At 36.6% G+C, this 16,421-nt stretch overlaps 2 protein-coding genes across 3 annotated transcripts in view; both read left to right on the top strand.

Moving 5' to 3' along the window:
- Positions 1 to 16,421, top strand: part of LOC126970838 (protein cereblon) — a 272,220-nt gene that overhangs the window by 81,207 nt on the left and 174,592 nt on the right. The gene's annotated exons all lie outside the window — the stretch shown is intronic.
- Positions 1 to 16,421, top strand: part of LOC126970792 (lutropin-choriogonadotropic hormone receptor) — a 197,520-nt gene that overhangs the window by 104,981 nt on the left and 76,118 nt on the right. The window lies entirely within an intron of this gene.

Below are 16,421 nucleotides of genomic sequence, written 5' to 3'. Positions count from 1 at the left end.
TTACGCGAGTGTTTTATGACAGCGTTAGTTCGACAATCAGGACGCATTCATTACGAGGGGCAGACCATCAAACAACCGAATTATAACTTACCCTTTGAATAAACAGATCTCAAAACTTAACCTCAATCTGCGTTTATATTCACGAATCAAGTGAAATATGTTTATAGGCAATTTGCATGATGTTAGATTAATATTATTTATTTCAGGTAACAAATAGTAACCAACCCAATTAGTAAGACTCTTCTGTCTGTTTGTTCAAGTTATTATGAGTATTTCGTGACATAAGTTAGGTTTAGTGGTTGAGTGCCAAGGGCAGGGATTGTCATGCTCACTTAAATGGCACTGCTCGTGGTTGCGTCGTGGCACGGGTCGTTACGTTAAGATGAAGCGAGGGAAGCTATTGCGGGTTAATGTGTCACGCCCTTCACGGTCGCTGCTTGTGATGCCTAGTCGGTCCTGTCTTCGTATAATTCTGTACCCAGTGTGCCTGAGAATGTTCTCAGTTCAAAAATTCACCCGCGCACCTCGTGCCCTCCGCCCTAACAAGCCGCGCACTACGAGCGCAAATTCGTAGTGCGAGACGGGACGTGACCTCGCTACTCATTACACTCACCCTAATGAAGTACCACCGAATGATCTGAAACTAGTCCGTACAAAAATAGATGAATCGTGTTAAACCGAATTAAATTAATTATATAAAAATAGGCAAACATCGTATACGTAATGGTGGTTGCTGATAAAAAGGATAAGCCGTAAATTTTATTATTTTTACTGCTTATATTATTAAATCCAGTCTAAACGGAGTCGGGCGGGCGACTAGTATAATATAAGTACACATTTGTAATTGAATTTATCAAAGGAATTCTCGAAGTTTCGTGTTATGAACACATTTTCAGGATTTCTAATCCCGAAAGCGACATTCAGAATTCGCGAAACTCTCAGTCTAATTGAGATATCGGTCTTTCAGACCGGGTCTGCAGTCAATAGTGGCGTCGGGCGCGAATTTGATTAATTAGTTAGCAGAGCTTTCATCCAGAAGTAATCTTCACGGCTTGCCGGGGATCGACGTGTTTGATTAAATTATTAGAGACGTAACGATGTACAATGCTTCTATTTTCTGAATGTCTCGCGGCAATTATTGCATTTTTGAAAACAAACGAATGCTGATTTCCATGTTCATCAATGATTTGATTTTGGAACTTTAACTTGTTTTGTTTTTATGTTCGTGTGAAATATATAGAGCTGTTAAACTATTTTCCTTTTTAGTCTTACATTTACTCTTTAATGTATATAATATACAAGCTGAATTTTTGAAAGGTGTCAGATGAGTGTTTTTTTTTCAAAATCAACGTGTTCGATTCCTGGCTATGATTATAGATTATTCAATCACGCAGTTTTACTTTTTATCCTAATGCATTTTCGCTCCCCTATAACTTCGTTGTGGATAAAACTAGAAGCCTTTTATCCTATGGTGACCATATAAATGTTAAAAATCTTTTATGTTTTAAATGGCCATCAAAACATCAAAAAGCCAAATAGCATAAAACAATCTTATAAATAATATGAATTACTTGAGACATGCATTGTATTTTAATTATAAAGAACAAAAAAATTTAACAAAAAAACAACCCACTTCAAACCACTATTCCAAAACAATAGATATAATATGCACTAAAAGTATAAAAATAATTGCGATTATTGTTATTTTTGGTATCGGTGTCCTCTCGCCTCCTCACGTCGCGCGTGCGACTCAAGCACATCTGACCTATGTATGTAGATACAAACCTACCTTGGTTGACACCGACTTCATGATTTTGTCGCGCAAATGCTTATAGCAAATATAAGACTTTTATGGTTTTCTCATGGATAACAGTGTCAGATCTGGACCAAATTGCAATGAAACCCGGAACACAGTTCACCCAGTAGAAAGTTTTGAGGTAACAAACATAACAAAAAACATACCGACGAATTGAGAACCTCCTCCTTTTTGGAGTCGGTTAAAAATATATATTGTTTCATGAGCGGGCCAAGTAAATCTATTTATTGAAAACATAACGGCTTTTAAAATTGATATGGTCACTATAAGATTTATTTATTTTATTAAATTGCGTTCAATGCGACTTAGTTACTAAACAAAATTGTAGTACTAAATAATTATCACATGCACCTCGTAAGGCACAGCAATGAACAACAGAGGGGCAAATATTCAAATATGTTTTTCCTCTAAGTATTCAATAATAGAATAGTAATTGACTGATCTGGTATTAGATACATGAATCACACAACTTTTTACGTTAAAAAAACTGAGTCGTGAGACTTTTTACAAGTTACGTTTTTGATGATTTGACCTTACCACCAGATACCAGCTGCCGAATTCCACCGGACATTACATCAAAATGATATATAACACCCTCATCACGTTGACGTCTGGCATTCCACAGCTGCCCGTTTTGCAAGATAATTCTTGCCTCGCACACCCACTTTGTGGAATCAATTACCGGCTGCTGTTTTCCCGAACCGATACGACTTAGGGACCTTCAAGAAAAGAGCATACTCCCACCTTAGAGGCCGGCAACGCATTGACACCTTTTGTTGCCGATGTCCATGGTCGGTTGCCTCACCACTCCCCATCATGTGCAGCTCTTGCCCGTTTGCCCCCTCTTACGTAAAAAAAATTGGTTATACATACTGTAGGGATTGTAGGTGAAAATCTAAGGCAAGATGCTCAATTTATTTATATTTCTGGTAATAATAGCATTTGAATAAATTATTTATGGATGTTTATAGCATATCTTAATATAAATTATGTGACAATTTGTTTGTCCGCGATAGATTCCTAAACTAATGAACGGATTGTTGGCAGATGAACACTTGTATGTAATATCGATTCGTGTATACGTTAGATATATTTCAGATTACCTAAGTCACCGAAACAAAGTATATCAAAACCTAGTTGGCTTCAAATAAGAACAAATATAGTGACTACAAAACTGGAAGTTTTGGAAGGAATACTCACTGGTCAGGAGCACACTTCCTTTGCCAATTCACACGTCACTAATACTTAATGTTTTGGTAATCATATATAACTACTGGTAGACTTAGCACTATAACTTGAACGTACACAGTTGTCCAGGCGATTGATCGACTTTAGACCTTAAATTTATATACTTTTCGTGAGCGTCGATGCGGTTACGCACGCGGCCTTTAAGAGTTCTATTTTGACAGTTCGCCAGATGACGCACATCACGGATGTGCATGTAAGGAGGGACAGTTTGAAATGGATTGAATTTATGACTTTCAGTACAAGTATAAGGGATTGTTCTGAAGCCGCAACATTTCCCCCCATTTGAAACCATCCAGGGGTTTCACAAGACATTCACTGCCCGGCAACATCAAGGCATCCAATAGCTCAGACAGTGACTAGAATAGACATACGTAGAAAAAAAACAAACTAGTAACTAGAATATAAATTTATAAGCAGGTATATACTCTAGCTAGACTAAAATATGTGCATTGATAACCTAATGACATAGGACAAGGTTGCTTATATCTAAATACTATTTTAAAATATAAAATAAATGAATTTAAAAAAAATTAAATAGTTTTAATTGAGAGCTATAAACGGCAAAGCTTCACGACGGGTCTTTTAAGTACACGCTTTGGAGTTTTAACCGTCACAACGCGAATAATATTATCGTTACCAGGATGAACTTCGACGATACGCCCTAAACTCCATTCATTAGGAGGTAAGTTAGGTTCTTGAACAGTGACAAGCTGTCCAACTTCAGGTCGTTGTTGGTCATCTTTGAACCACTTCCGTTTCTGTTGCAGTGTGTGCAATACTCGGTTTGCCAAACTCGCCTAGAAGACTAACTCAGCACAAGACAGACCTCGGCTAGCGTAGTCGGCCGGATTATCATCAGTTGAGACATGACGCCATATGGACGGGTCAATAGAGTCGGTAATTTTTACTACGCGATGCGCGACACACGTTTTTAATTTATGAGGCTCAGTATTTATCCAAGCTAATACAGTAGAACTATCAGTATTTGAATTAAGTAATGTCTGCATGTGTTTTAAGGTGCGGCACAACAAGGTTGCTCCACACAACCCCAATCGATTAACCGTGATAGGTTTAATCGGCGCGACTTTAGATTTTGCAATTTAAAGAGAAACCTGGACCTGATCTCCGATACTTGACCGAAGATATACACAACATCCATATCCTTGAGTAGATCCATCGCAAAACCCGATAAGCTGATTTTCAGCTTCTACATGAGCCACCATTTTTCGCTGTATTTTAACATCATTAAGATGCGACAAATTAGAAACAAAGTTAGACCACTGCTTAGACAGCTCTTGAGGAATTGGCTCATCTCAAGTCAACTGTTTACGCCACAAGTTTTGGAGAAGTAGTTTAGCTAATAGAATAAATGGCGCTTACCAACCTATAGGGTCATAAATACGAGCGACGTTTGACAAGATAGAACGTTTCGCAAACTCGACTTTCACAGGAGTGACGGAGTAAGGGTTGCAGAACCATCCTCGCAAAATGCTTTTGGCGTTTGGCAATGCTCCACAGGAAGTCCTTCTAAAAACTTAGAACTGTTGCTGCTCCACTTTCGCAATTCAAGCTGAGCACATTTGAGAAGATGGATGCGGCGCGTCTGTGACTACGTCATGAGTATATGTATGATGACGGAGCGCATCAGCAGCCTGCGGATATAGCGTACCGTGATCTGCAGCTAATTGTTGCAAGGTATGGATGGCTAAGTAAGGTGAGCTCTTAACACCGTAGGTCACAGTTTAAAGTTCAAATTCTTGAACAGGCGAAGACGGTGACTCACGCCAAAGGACGTGTTGCCACGTTCGATCTTCAGGCCTTAATAATATGCCCCTATACATTTTTGAAATGTCGCAAGTAAAAGCTACGTTATGTACTCTAAATCCAGTAAGTACATTGACTATATCGGCCTGCAACTTAGGTCCAGTGTGAACAATGTCGTTCAAGGACAAATTCGTGGTTTGATGACTAGCATTAAATACAACACGAAGTTTTGTTGTTGACCTCTCGGGACGAACAACAAAGTGGTGCGGAATAAAATACTTACCAGTTGGAATATTGTCCACTGCTTGCATATGATTTAACTGTTCGTATTCACGCATGAACTCACAATACTCAGTTTTTAGTAGTTCTTGTCGACATAGACGTTTTTCCAAATGAATAAATTGTACCAAGGAACTAAAATATGAATTCCCTAAATGAGGAGCGGGCTGTTTTAATAGAATAGGTACAACATAGCGACCGTCTGATTCCCTATAAGTAAGAGTTGAATACAATCGTTCGACTTCATCATCCTCTGGAACAGTAATTTTTGTACGAGGTGGTTCCTCCACTTCCCAGAATCGCTTGACCATTTCATCAATTGAGCAAGTGGAAGCGAGTAAAGAAGTGGCACCCGACATCTGTGAACTGGCAACATTTGTTGGACCAAAAATAATCCACCCAAAAATACTGTGCAGAGCCGCTGGATAGCCAGGTTTGGAGTTCAACCTCTGCCCATCATAGATATGATGAAACACTATAGCGCCGAGGTGTAAATCAACGTCGGACGGTTTCTCAAAATCAGGGTCCGCTAACATTAAGTGTTTGTAATAATTACGAACCGTTTCGGGAATTGAGCAAGTAGGCATTTTAGAAGTGATGCTATCAATAAAAATAGGTTTAATATGGAGCTGTGGGTCATTCGAATCACACGGCCGTATGGAGTATTGAGTTACTCCTCTCACTTGACACACAGTATGTTGTCCAAGACCGGCCACCGTAGTGTTACATCGACTCAACTGAAAACCAAGCTTCCTTGCGCATTTCATAGTTATGAAACAATCCTGAGCGCCGCTATCGATGAGCGCCCGAACCGGCTGCAACGTGCCATAAGCATCTTGCACGTGCACTACGCAAGTACCGAGCAGTACCTCGCACGAGTCGCGAGGCTGTCTCAAAAACGCACTAGTATTGGCGTGGGTGCTGCTTGGACCGGTGGCTGCCGCAGTCAATAACGAAGAAGGGTTGTCGACGTGAACTAACGTGTGATGATTACCTCCGCATATTAAACACTTCATTTTAGAAACGCATTTATCTATTGAATGTTTACGTAAACAATTAACACATAACTTGTTTTGTTTTACTAAGTCCAACCTAGCTTGTGAACCTAACGATTGAAATGTGGGGCACTTGTAAATACTGTGCGCTGCACCACAATGATAACATTCTAATGATATCAAGCTTTTAGAATGATTAGATTGAGAAGTGAGCGCAGAACGCTTATAATTCTGCGCACGCGGTGAAACATTTTTGATCTGTTTTCCGCCGTAAGATTTAGAAGGCCGCGAACTAACACTAGAACTAGGCTCATTCGCATTCGACGTGTGATAAGTAGTTTCTAAGACTTTGACATAGTCTTGAAGAAACTGCATTAGATCTTGAAAAGTAGGTATATCTGACTTATTTTGGCACTCGAAGCGGTGTCGCGTATTGTTATCAAGCGCGCAAAACGCTGCCTTAAATAAAATAAAGTCACCTAAATCATCTAGCTTTAAGGCCTTGAGGGCATTGACCGACTCACAAAGACTATTAGTGTACGTCTGCAATTCATTAAAATTGGGATTTTTTAAACATGGATATCTATTTATTTGGTCTAAATACGTCACGGCTAAAATTCGTTTATTTTGATAACGCTTCACAAGTTCATTAAAAACCAGTTCGTAATTGTCCGACGTGACCTTGACCTGTTTAGTGATCCCGATAAACAAGACAAGAGATAATGAAATTTAGTAAACGGAGCAATCGATGTATTATTATGAATTAATGTCGAAAATGTATCATAAAAAGTTTGCCAATTTTCAATTTTACTATTGAACTTAGGAAGTTCAATTCGAGGTAACTTAGCATGTATGACCGTTTCCGTGTCAGACGTGGATGCGTGGTGGCAGGCCCCCGTGTAGCTCGCCCCCGCACACTCGTGCGCCCCGTCTTTGACGGCTCCGGACTCAGAGCGTACGCAAAACCTAGCACTTCATAGTACAAGTCATCGAATGCAGACATCGCTTGCATGTCAATGGTGTCTTTAGGATTTAATAATAACTTTAAACAGTTAAATATTCTTCACGAATACTTTTAATTTTAGAAAATCTAGCATTAAATTGGCTAATTAACAACGCGTTAGGTTTTTCTCGAATCTGAACCGACAAATCTAATTAATATAAACAAATCTAATCATTATAAACAAATTCTCCTCTTTAGACATAATGACCAAATATAGATGTGTACAAGCAACAACAACAAATGAATTAATATCTATTAATATCTAGCAAGTTATATTTGACCTACGTAACAGTCATCTAGCTTAGTTAGTAGATAAATAATATGTATCTAGTAAATGTTTATATTCGCAGTCAGTTGTTATTAAAGAATGCGACGCAGTATTAATCTACCCTCAAGTTGCGTTCAGATAGTTGACCGGTAAAACGTTTCAATGCAGTGTATACAAAGTTAGCGATGGTATAAGAAGACGAAACAAGAATGTCATTCTGCACCAAATACAAGCATTCAATTTAAGCGGGCTATAATTGAAATAAATAAGTTACTTTCAAATAAACCAAAATCAGTATAAGTAATATCAGTGTTTTAAATAAAAAATAACACTTGATATAATAAAATTAGTTGGACTGTATATATATTAGGTTAAATTAAAATAATATCCTTGGCTCGAATGGATCAGAATTTATGTTGGCACATGAACATTTGGATTGATGTTAGATATATTTCAGATTACCTAAGTCACCGAAACAAAAAATATCAAAACCTAGTTGGCTTCAAATAAGAACAAATATAGTGGCTACAAAACTGGAAGTTTTGGAAGGAATACTCACTGGTCAGGAGCACACTTCCTTTGCCAATTCACACGTCACTAATACTTAATGTTTTGGTAATCATATATAACTACTGGTAGACTTAGCACTATAACTTGAACGTACACAGTTGTCCAGGCGATTGATCGATATTAGACCTTAAATTTATATACTTTTCGTGAGCGTCGATGCGGTTACGCACGCGGCCATTACGAGTTCTATTTTGACAGTTCGCCAGATGGCGCACTTCACGGATGTGCATGTAAGGAGGGAAAGTTTGAAATGGATTGAATTTATGGCTTTCAGTACAAGTATAAGGGATTGTTCTGAAGCCGCAACACGGATATTAATGGGGATCACTTCATGGAGTCCAGTTTGGTCCAACTTGAGAGATAGGATAGTTTTTATTTCGATTTGGGACCATTTAATTATTTTTATTTTTAATATTTGTTTTGTATGGACTTATTTTCTATGAGAGAATTTAGTGACGCGCGGTTTGACAGTACCTCTGTGAAACAATTTCATTGTAAAAACAGGGAGAATTTTTCACGAAACAATTCTAGACGTTTTGAAATTTTATTGGCAAATTCCTATAAAACTGTATTTTTTTATAATCTACAGAACAACGTCTGTCGGGTCAGCTAGTATATTATATATATTCACTCCATCTTTGGGAATGACCTCCCAACGATGTAGATTGTCATGTTAAATTGCATATATAGAACTGAACAAGCCTATTATATGCCGTAATGTGTAATACCGTAAGTCTATTATCGTTTAATAGCATCAACGATGCCACGCGGCTAGAAATTCGTCAGAAAATTTTTTCCTGTTAACAATGATAAGCCATAGAGAGTTTTATGGGGATTACGGCATGAACGAACGGGAAATGCAGCCGAAATGTGCTATAAAACATCACAAAAGAAGCATAAAGCCAAAATTATCGTAAATCCTACTGAGATTGAGGGTTCATTCTTACAAAACGGATTGCTCAACTAGTGTTGATCTTAAGATACTCTTAATTACAATAATTAGTCTATAAATAATATCAACTATCGTTCGTTGAAGTAAATCCGCGAGAAACAGTATACAATACCTACAATTTTGAAAGGTGCTTATGTTTCAATTGATTCCTACCCAACACAGCATTATAATGGTGTTTTTACGTAGGTACTCGAAAATATTATGAAAAAAAAAAAAACATTTATTCAATTATGTTAAAATAACACATATGAATGTAATGAATAATTAGAAAAGTTTAGCCTTAATAAGAAGAAGTAGCAAGAAACTTATTGCACTCTTTTTAATCTATTTGTCACATTATTTAGAAATAATGAAGAATAGACAAACCTTTTTACATACATCAAAATCATTACCGCCTTCATGTTGCTTTCTAGCTAAATTTTTTTAAATTGACTTATTTTGAAAGTAAACTGCAAAAGTAATGATCGCATAAGAAATTCACCACCGCTTAAAGAACTGTCTTGCCAGTCAAACGCCAGTACGACGCCACATAAAAAATATATTCTAGTATATCTAAACAATGAGACAGTCATTTAAGAAAAAAAAGTGTGTGTGTATATTCATATGTGTGCACGCAAGGAGTTATACTTCTTTGGCCTAACGTAGCAAAGATCATTAAAATGAATTATTCCTCGTGCTATTCTACGTTTTTAGAAAGATCAATTTTGCAAAAATCTTGCAAAAGATAGCTTTGACAATTAATTATTAAATAATGAATACGGCTGTATGGGCTTGAACCCTTTGCCTGTCCTAATAATGGACGAAGCAACCAAAAAAAAAGTAACGAATGACGCAAACGTCAGAAAACTTTAGGAATCAACTTCACCCTGTTACTTTTGTGTTACAGTATGCGCGCGCATCTTAAAATTTCACTATCATCATTTTTTCATAACGCGCCTAAAGAAGTATAACTTCAAAAATATAAGTAGCTCGATGTGTCCCCAACTTTATTTCAGTAAGAAGGTAATGAGCCGTGAGTGAATGTTCCTCCGGAGCTTTCGCAGGAGAGTGTTGGCGCTCTGGCCTCACTTTACCGATCATATATTTTACTTAAGGGCGATTCACTCTTTAAATTATTAAACCGATATTTTTACGCCAGTTGAAGCAATTTCCCTGGAGCTTGATTGTTTTTCAATAGAAGATTATAATGGGTGTCATTCCACTTTAAAGAATTACTAATTTTTAATATTTTTTATGATATCATCACTAAGAAGCTAAAGTGGATTAAACCGGTGGCCAATGCCGGATTATGGGTACCACAACGGCGCCTATTTCTGCCGTCAACCAGTAATGTGTAAGCTTTACTGTTTTTCGGTCTGAAGATCGCTGTAGCTAGTGAAATTACTGGGCAAATGAGACTTGACATCTTATGTCTCAAGGTGACGTCCGTAATTGTAGTGCCGCACAGAATTTTTGGGTTTTTCAATAATCCTGAGCGGGACTGCATTGTAATGGGCAGAGCGTATCAATTACCATCAGCTAAACGTCCTGCCCGTATCGTCACTTATTCTCATAAAAAAGAAGAAAAAGTCAGAATGTCGACATAATGAGGAAGGGTGATCGCCTACAAATTAATTATTTAATATAAACTCCAAACTAACAAATAAAAAATCATACGAGCTTAGGTGAAAAAATATACTTGAAAAAAGAATGCTAAGATAGGTTTTTCATATAATTACCACCAGAAGTATTTATCTTATTTCTGGGATAAAATAAACAAATTTAATCTGTAATTTAAACTCTATAATTAAAGACTTTCGCTCCGTACACTTAAATCCAAAAACATGTAATCTCCATAATTGTCCCGTATTTCACACCTTAAGGCGACACTAAATGCCAGCGACCTTGAGCGATATGAGTTCACGGCTGCCGGCCCGCCATCTATGTAACAAAACCAATATTTTCAAAATTCTTTCGTGGAAAACAGTTTATAGGCTTACAATCCTCGTTATTCACTACTAATCTAAATAAATGAACCTACACAAAAAAGTACAAGCTATAAGAATATCTTTTCTGAGAGAAGTACCAAAATAATGCGTCAAGCCATGCCAAAATACTTGTTCAAAGAAAAGTGGTAGTTCAAAAAGGCTCGGCAGTGTTAACTATAACCAACAGCAAGCATTAGCAACCTACAAATAAAACTTATGGATATGTGTAACTTGAAGTATAGTTGAAGTATAGCTCAAAGCATTTCAAAAGTATTAATCAACAGCTTGCCGCTGCTTTTGAAATGAGTCATCGAAATTCATCTCACTGTTGTAATAAAAGTTTGAAATTAAAAAGTCTTAAAGCGAAGTGTGGTACGTTCCCGTAGCTATGTCTGTTTCATATTAACGACTTTTTTACGAGTCTCGTCGTAATATCGTCTATAATAAAATGTCTCTTAAATTAATATCAGAAGACGCGTGCTGAATCCGCGCAATAGTTACACTAAAAATATTTTTATATCTTTGCAAGCATTTTCGTGTAATGGCTTCTCAAGAATAATACTCGATTAGAGACATAATGCAGTATTTATTAATTTAGTTTGTTATTAAAAAAGGAAAGAAAATTGATGTTCCTAATAAATAGGATTTTCGTAAAATAAATTGAAACATTTCCTGCAAAAATTTGTAGTTATTCACATGTGTTACAAAATAATATCAGTGGTAACTCATCAAATCGGTTTTGCTGTTTCCGAGGGCTTTAAATAGTTAGGTGCAAATTCCTGGGAAAAAGTAAATACTGGCTGGTAAAGTCATAAAAAAAATGTAATCTTTGCAGAAATAGCTAATTGATCAGCAAGACATGGCTAGCAAAGATTCAAAATGGAAAGAAAGACTGTACCGTCACATCTCCCTTTTATCCAATCATTTCTTTCAATTGGCAGTAAGACAAGCCACTAAAATACGCTGCTTATCTGCTGATCAATCATAAAATCTTGCTGACCAAGTAGTTATTTTGCAGACTGAATGTTTATTATGCAAACTCATGTTATTGTAAGCTGCCTATTTATGATTTAATTTATGACCATTATCAAATCATTTGCGGAACAAGGATTGCTGCCTGAGGTTTTTTATTGCAAACAAAATCTTTGTATGCTGACCAAATTATTTAAATGCTGTTTTTTGTGGCTAATTTTATAATTGCTAAACATTTAATTACTTCTCTTTAGAAAATATTGAGTAGAAAGTGTTGTCGACGATAGATTAAATTTAATAATGTGGGGTTATAAAGATAATTAATAGAACCGTTAATCAAGGTTTACAGGATTCTTTAGTTGCATTGCTTCGCCGTATGCTAAAGTTGCACGTTGGTGCGCTGTATTTAAACTTGGAAGAACATCCACTAAAGATGAACCTCACTTGGTTTACATAACAATAGTAGTAACCGAAGAAATGGTTGAAAATGTTGTTAAAAGTTATTTTAGTTTACGCCTTGTGCTTTCCCGGTGCATAAAAAGAATAGGCTTCCCAGACCTAAGGGTATCGTAGGAGGCGATTGAGGGTATTTACCAGTGGGATGCTTCTTTGCACAGGATGCCGGCTAGATATGGGTGCCACGCCTCTTTCTGCCGTGAAGTGAAATTACTGGGCAAATCAGACTTTTAACATCTTATGGCTGAAGGTGACGAGCGCAAATGTTGTGCCGCTCAGAATTTTTGAGTTTTACAAGAATCCTGAGGGCACTGCATTGTAGTGGGCAGGGCGTATGAATTACTATCAGCTGAACGCTCGTCTCATATTGTCATAAAAAAATTCATGAACGCTTAGTGATGAAAGAATACGGTGATGATTGTATAGTTCAAACAAGGAGCTACTGTTACTGACTCTTTATATGCAGAATAAATTAGTGAGAAATGGGGAGGTAAACTAGCAAACGTTGTTTTGTTTCAACAAGATCTGGCTCACAGGTCTGCCGTTGCTATCTGTGTAATTTCTGTGGAAAATACTTGATCATCCTCTATATTCACCCAACTTTGCCCCCAGCTTTTTTATTTTTTGCTTTCTTATCTTTTTCCAAGGTTACATTATTTGGAAGGAAAGAGATTCAAAGATGAGGAAGCCGTAGTCACCGTAGTACAGAATTTTTTAGGACATGAACTACCCTTAGAGAATCAACAAACACTGAAAACTTTTATATTCCAGATAAGTAAACTAAAACGAAAATTATCAAAAAAGTTGAATAAATATTTTGTGTTGCATTTTAATGTGGACCGGTGCCAAGTAAAATATTAAAATTAAAATAGCTTCAAAAGGTATAAATTTATGCGCGGACAATATATTAATTTATAGGTACACGATATGTTGAAAATCTGCTAAAGGTATAAATTGTTGGCTATTTTCGATTGCAGCGTAATTTTTTAAAAAAGCGTCTTGAATTAGTTTCTATTTATCTACATAGATTTAGCTATTTAAAAAACGTTCAACAATAAAATCTATATACCTATATATGTGCCATAATATAGAAAGAACTATAGTCATAATTTTATGAATAAGAATGGAATGAAGTATACTTAAAACTAAAATATAAAATTTGGCTAGCAACAATAAGAAAACGAACCAATGCCATAGATATAAAATACAATATCAAACAACTAAAATGGAAATGGGCTGGACACATGATAAGAAGTGAGACTGAGAAATGGACTAAAGAAGTGACAGAATGGTGTCCAAGATATAAAACGAGAAATAAAGGAAGACAGGATCGTAGAAGAGAAGATGATATTCAAAAGGTGGCAGGTGCGAGTTAGATGACGAAAGCAAGAGATAGATCTTTGTGGAGCCATTCGGGAACTTTACTACCCCGTTGAACTATGTGCACTGCACTGCACTGCTATGTCGGTGACTTTGGTTCTCCGACGGATCTCTTCTTTTCTGATTCGATCTTGAAGGGAAAATCCGAGCTAATATTGTATAAAGCGTGTAAAAACAGTACAAACGAAACAAGCCAACAGACTTGGAAAATGTCTGAAGCCAGTAAATTATAGTAGAAATGTTTTATGGCCACAACTTTACGATCCATAGAGTTAATAATGAATGTTTTAGTGGCAATAACAGTGATCAAATCTAATTAATATGCATTCAATTAACAGCTGCATGTACATTAAACATTTAGTGTACTTTGTTGTCTGCCTCAACTTGTTATTTTAATGGTATCATTTAAGTGTTACTAATCTCGAGTTGCCAGTTAGTAAATAGCCTCCAGTAATTCTTCGTTTATCCTGTTTAGTGACGAACGACTTGTAAAAGCAGGCGGTTATTATTTCGTCGGTTTGTTTTGATGCATTTTTGCTTTATTTTTTCGAAATCTCTTCATCAATTGGAAACATTCATTCCTTTTTTCCAACGAGTAAGAGACTCAGAGACTGAGGCCATTACCAGATGAAGATTGATCAGGGGTGATCAAGATAAGTAGCCTTTAAGTAAGGAGTCATGCTGCAGCCGGTAATTGGTAAGGGTTGATTCAAAAAAATGTGATTTTTTTTATCTCAGGGTTATCAGTGGGAGGCTTATTGTACAGGATTCTAGCTAAAAAGGGTACCACAAGGAGGTCCGTTTTGCTGTGAACAATTAATGTGGAAGCATTATTGTATTTTGGTTCGAAGGACGCCGTAGCTAGTGAAATTGCTGGGGTAATAAGACTTATCGTTGTAGAATAACGCCACTCAGAATTTTGGATTCAATCAAGAATCCTAATCAGCAGGTGAAGTAATTGTAAAAAAATACTACAAGTCTGTTTTAGGGGATGTAAAACCGCTCTATATTTTCAAGTAAAACGCGTCTTTCCGAGTATTCATAACGAAAAGATCTCGGTTGCACCGTTCATTAATTAAAAAACAAAAAAAATCAATAGACCAATGAGAAAAAAAAGGATTTTTTTGATGATTGGCTCTAAAACAGTCCCTGGAACACATCACACCCTGCCAGTCTCACCGAAAGAGTTTAACGAGACTACAATAGTTGGGGTTTCGTTCAATAGCATACACGCGTCCTATTTAAATTTATTAAATAATTATGAATTAATATTTAGTTTTTATTCCGCTTAGTTTTCTCAGTCCACATTCAGAATACACCACCAGCCCGCACGGCCTACAGTGAGGAGTTAAACGCTTCCTCCACCAACTATTCATTAAATTAACATTACGGCAAATTATTTCATAGTAGTTCTGAGAACAGATTGAATTTTTGGAAAGTCTAATTTTATCGTTAAGTACGACTGCGAAGCTTGGACAGAAAAGATCAGAAAAAATTAAAACCTGGCTATGGAAAATATGTGTTCACGTCCGTAGAATAACTGATTGAAAAACTGGAAAACTGTCATGACTGAAGAGGCATCTAAAGAAGAAAAATATTGATTCATTTTAGGAATAATTCCGGATCGTATGATGTTTCCACACCACCACAAATATCTTTGGTAAATAATGTATAGAGAGTTTCGCTTGAAAGTGTTGCAATTAAGAATTTTATATATATTAGGGGCATGCATTCCGAAACGAATGATCCATCGCTCATATTTATAGGAGCTTTATCAAGAATTAACACGTTTTTGAAGGTGACCAGCCTATACTAGAGTCAGCATCATGCAATTCCGTATTCCTTATATCTTTGTAAGATATATTAAATTTTTATTAATATACTGAGTAAGAACAGTCGTAATAATAACGGAAGCTATTACAGATTCGCTTTTACTCATCTTCCTCTTCATCTAGTTATCTATTGCACTAGCTGACAGCAGCCTAGCGAAACTCACGATTGTATGAAACGAGCAGTTATTGACAGATGACAGCTATAATCTTGTAAAAAACTGAGATAGTCACTACGTATTAAGCATCTTTTCGCTTTCAAACTCAGCCGGATTATACTTCGTCGCCAATCGCGATACTCTAATTACTACTATTTCTAACTTATGTCAAATCATTCCACGTTTCATACTTAACGTAATGTAAATACTAGAAATAGGGATAAGCTTGCTGGTCATGTAAGTCGACTTCATAAAGTCACAAATTCCCTGTTGACATACAGAACTTACCTTTAAACGAATATAAATCAGTTGTGAAGAAAAAGTTGTATCAAAAGGGTAATATAAAATATCAGAATATCTGGATATAAATAACCCTTGGGACTGAGCTGCTGGAGTTTTTCATGTCTGTCTCAGATTGATAAATGTAATTATAGATAAATAATTCAAACGGATAGGTCTCGTAACAGGCATTGTCATTGTCTCGCTTAATGCAACTGCTTGTGGCGGCGACATGGAGCGGGTCGTTCGCTTCCCTAAAATATGGTCGAGGGAGGCGATGCCTGATGCATGCGTCATGCTCTTGAACTGTTGCTGCTTGTGGTGGCTGGATGATCCTCTCACCGGGAAATCTAATTCTCTTTAGCTGACAGTGGCTACCATTAAAATATTCTTCTACGCAAAATACATTTACTATAAGAGATTAGTATCTTGACAAGCCTATATAATGTCTGTACTATTGTAGTATATGTAGCAATTGTCAGACG

The sequence above is a fragment of the Leptidea sinapis genome, chromosome 22 (assembly GCF_905404315.1).
Source record: "Leptidea sinapis chromosome 22, ilLepSina1.1, whole genome shotgun sequence".
Lineage (NCBI taxonomy): Eukaryota > Metazoa > Arthropoda > Insecta > Lepidoptera > Pieridae > Leptidea > Leptidea sinapis.
This window is presented reverse-complemented; position numbering and strand designations above follow the sequence as displayed.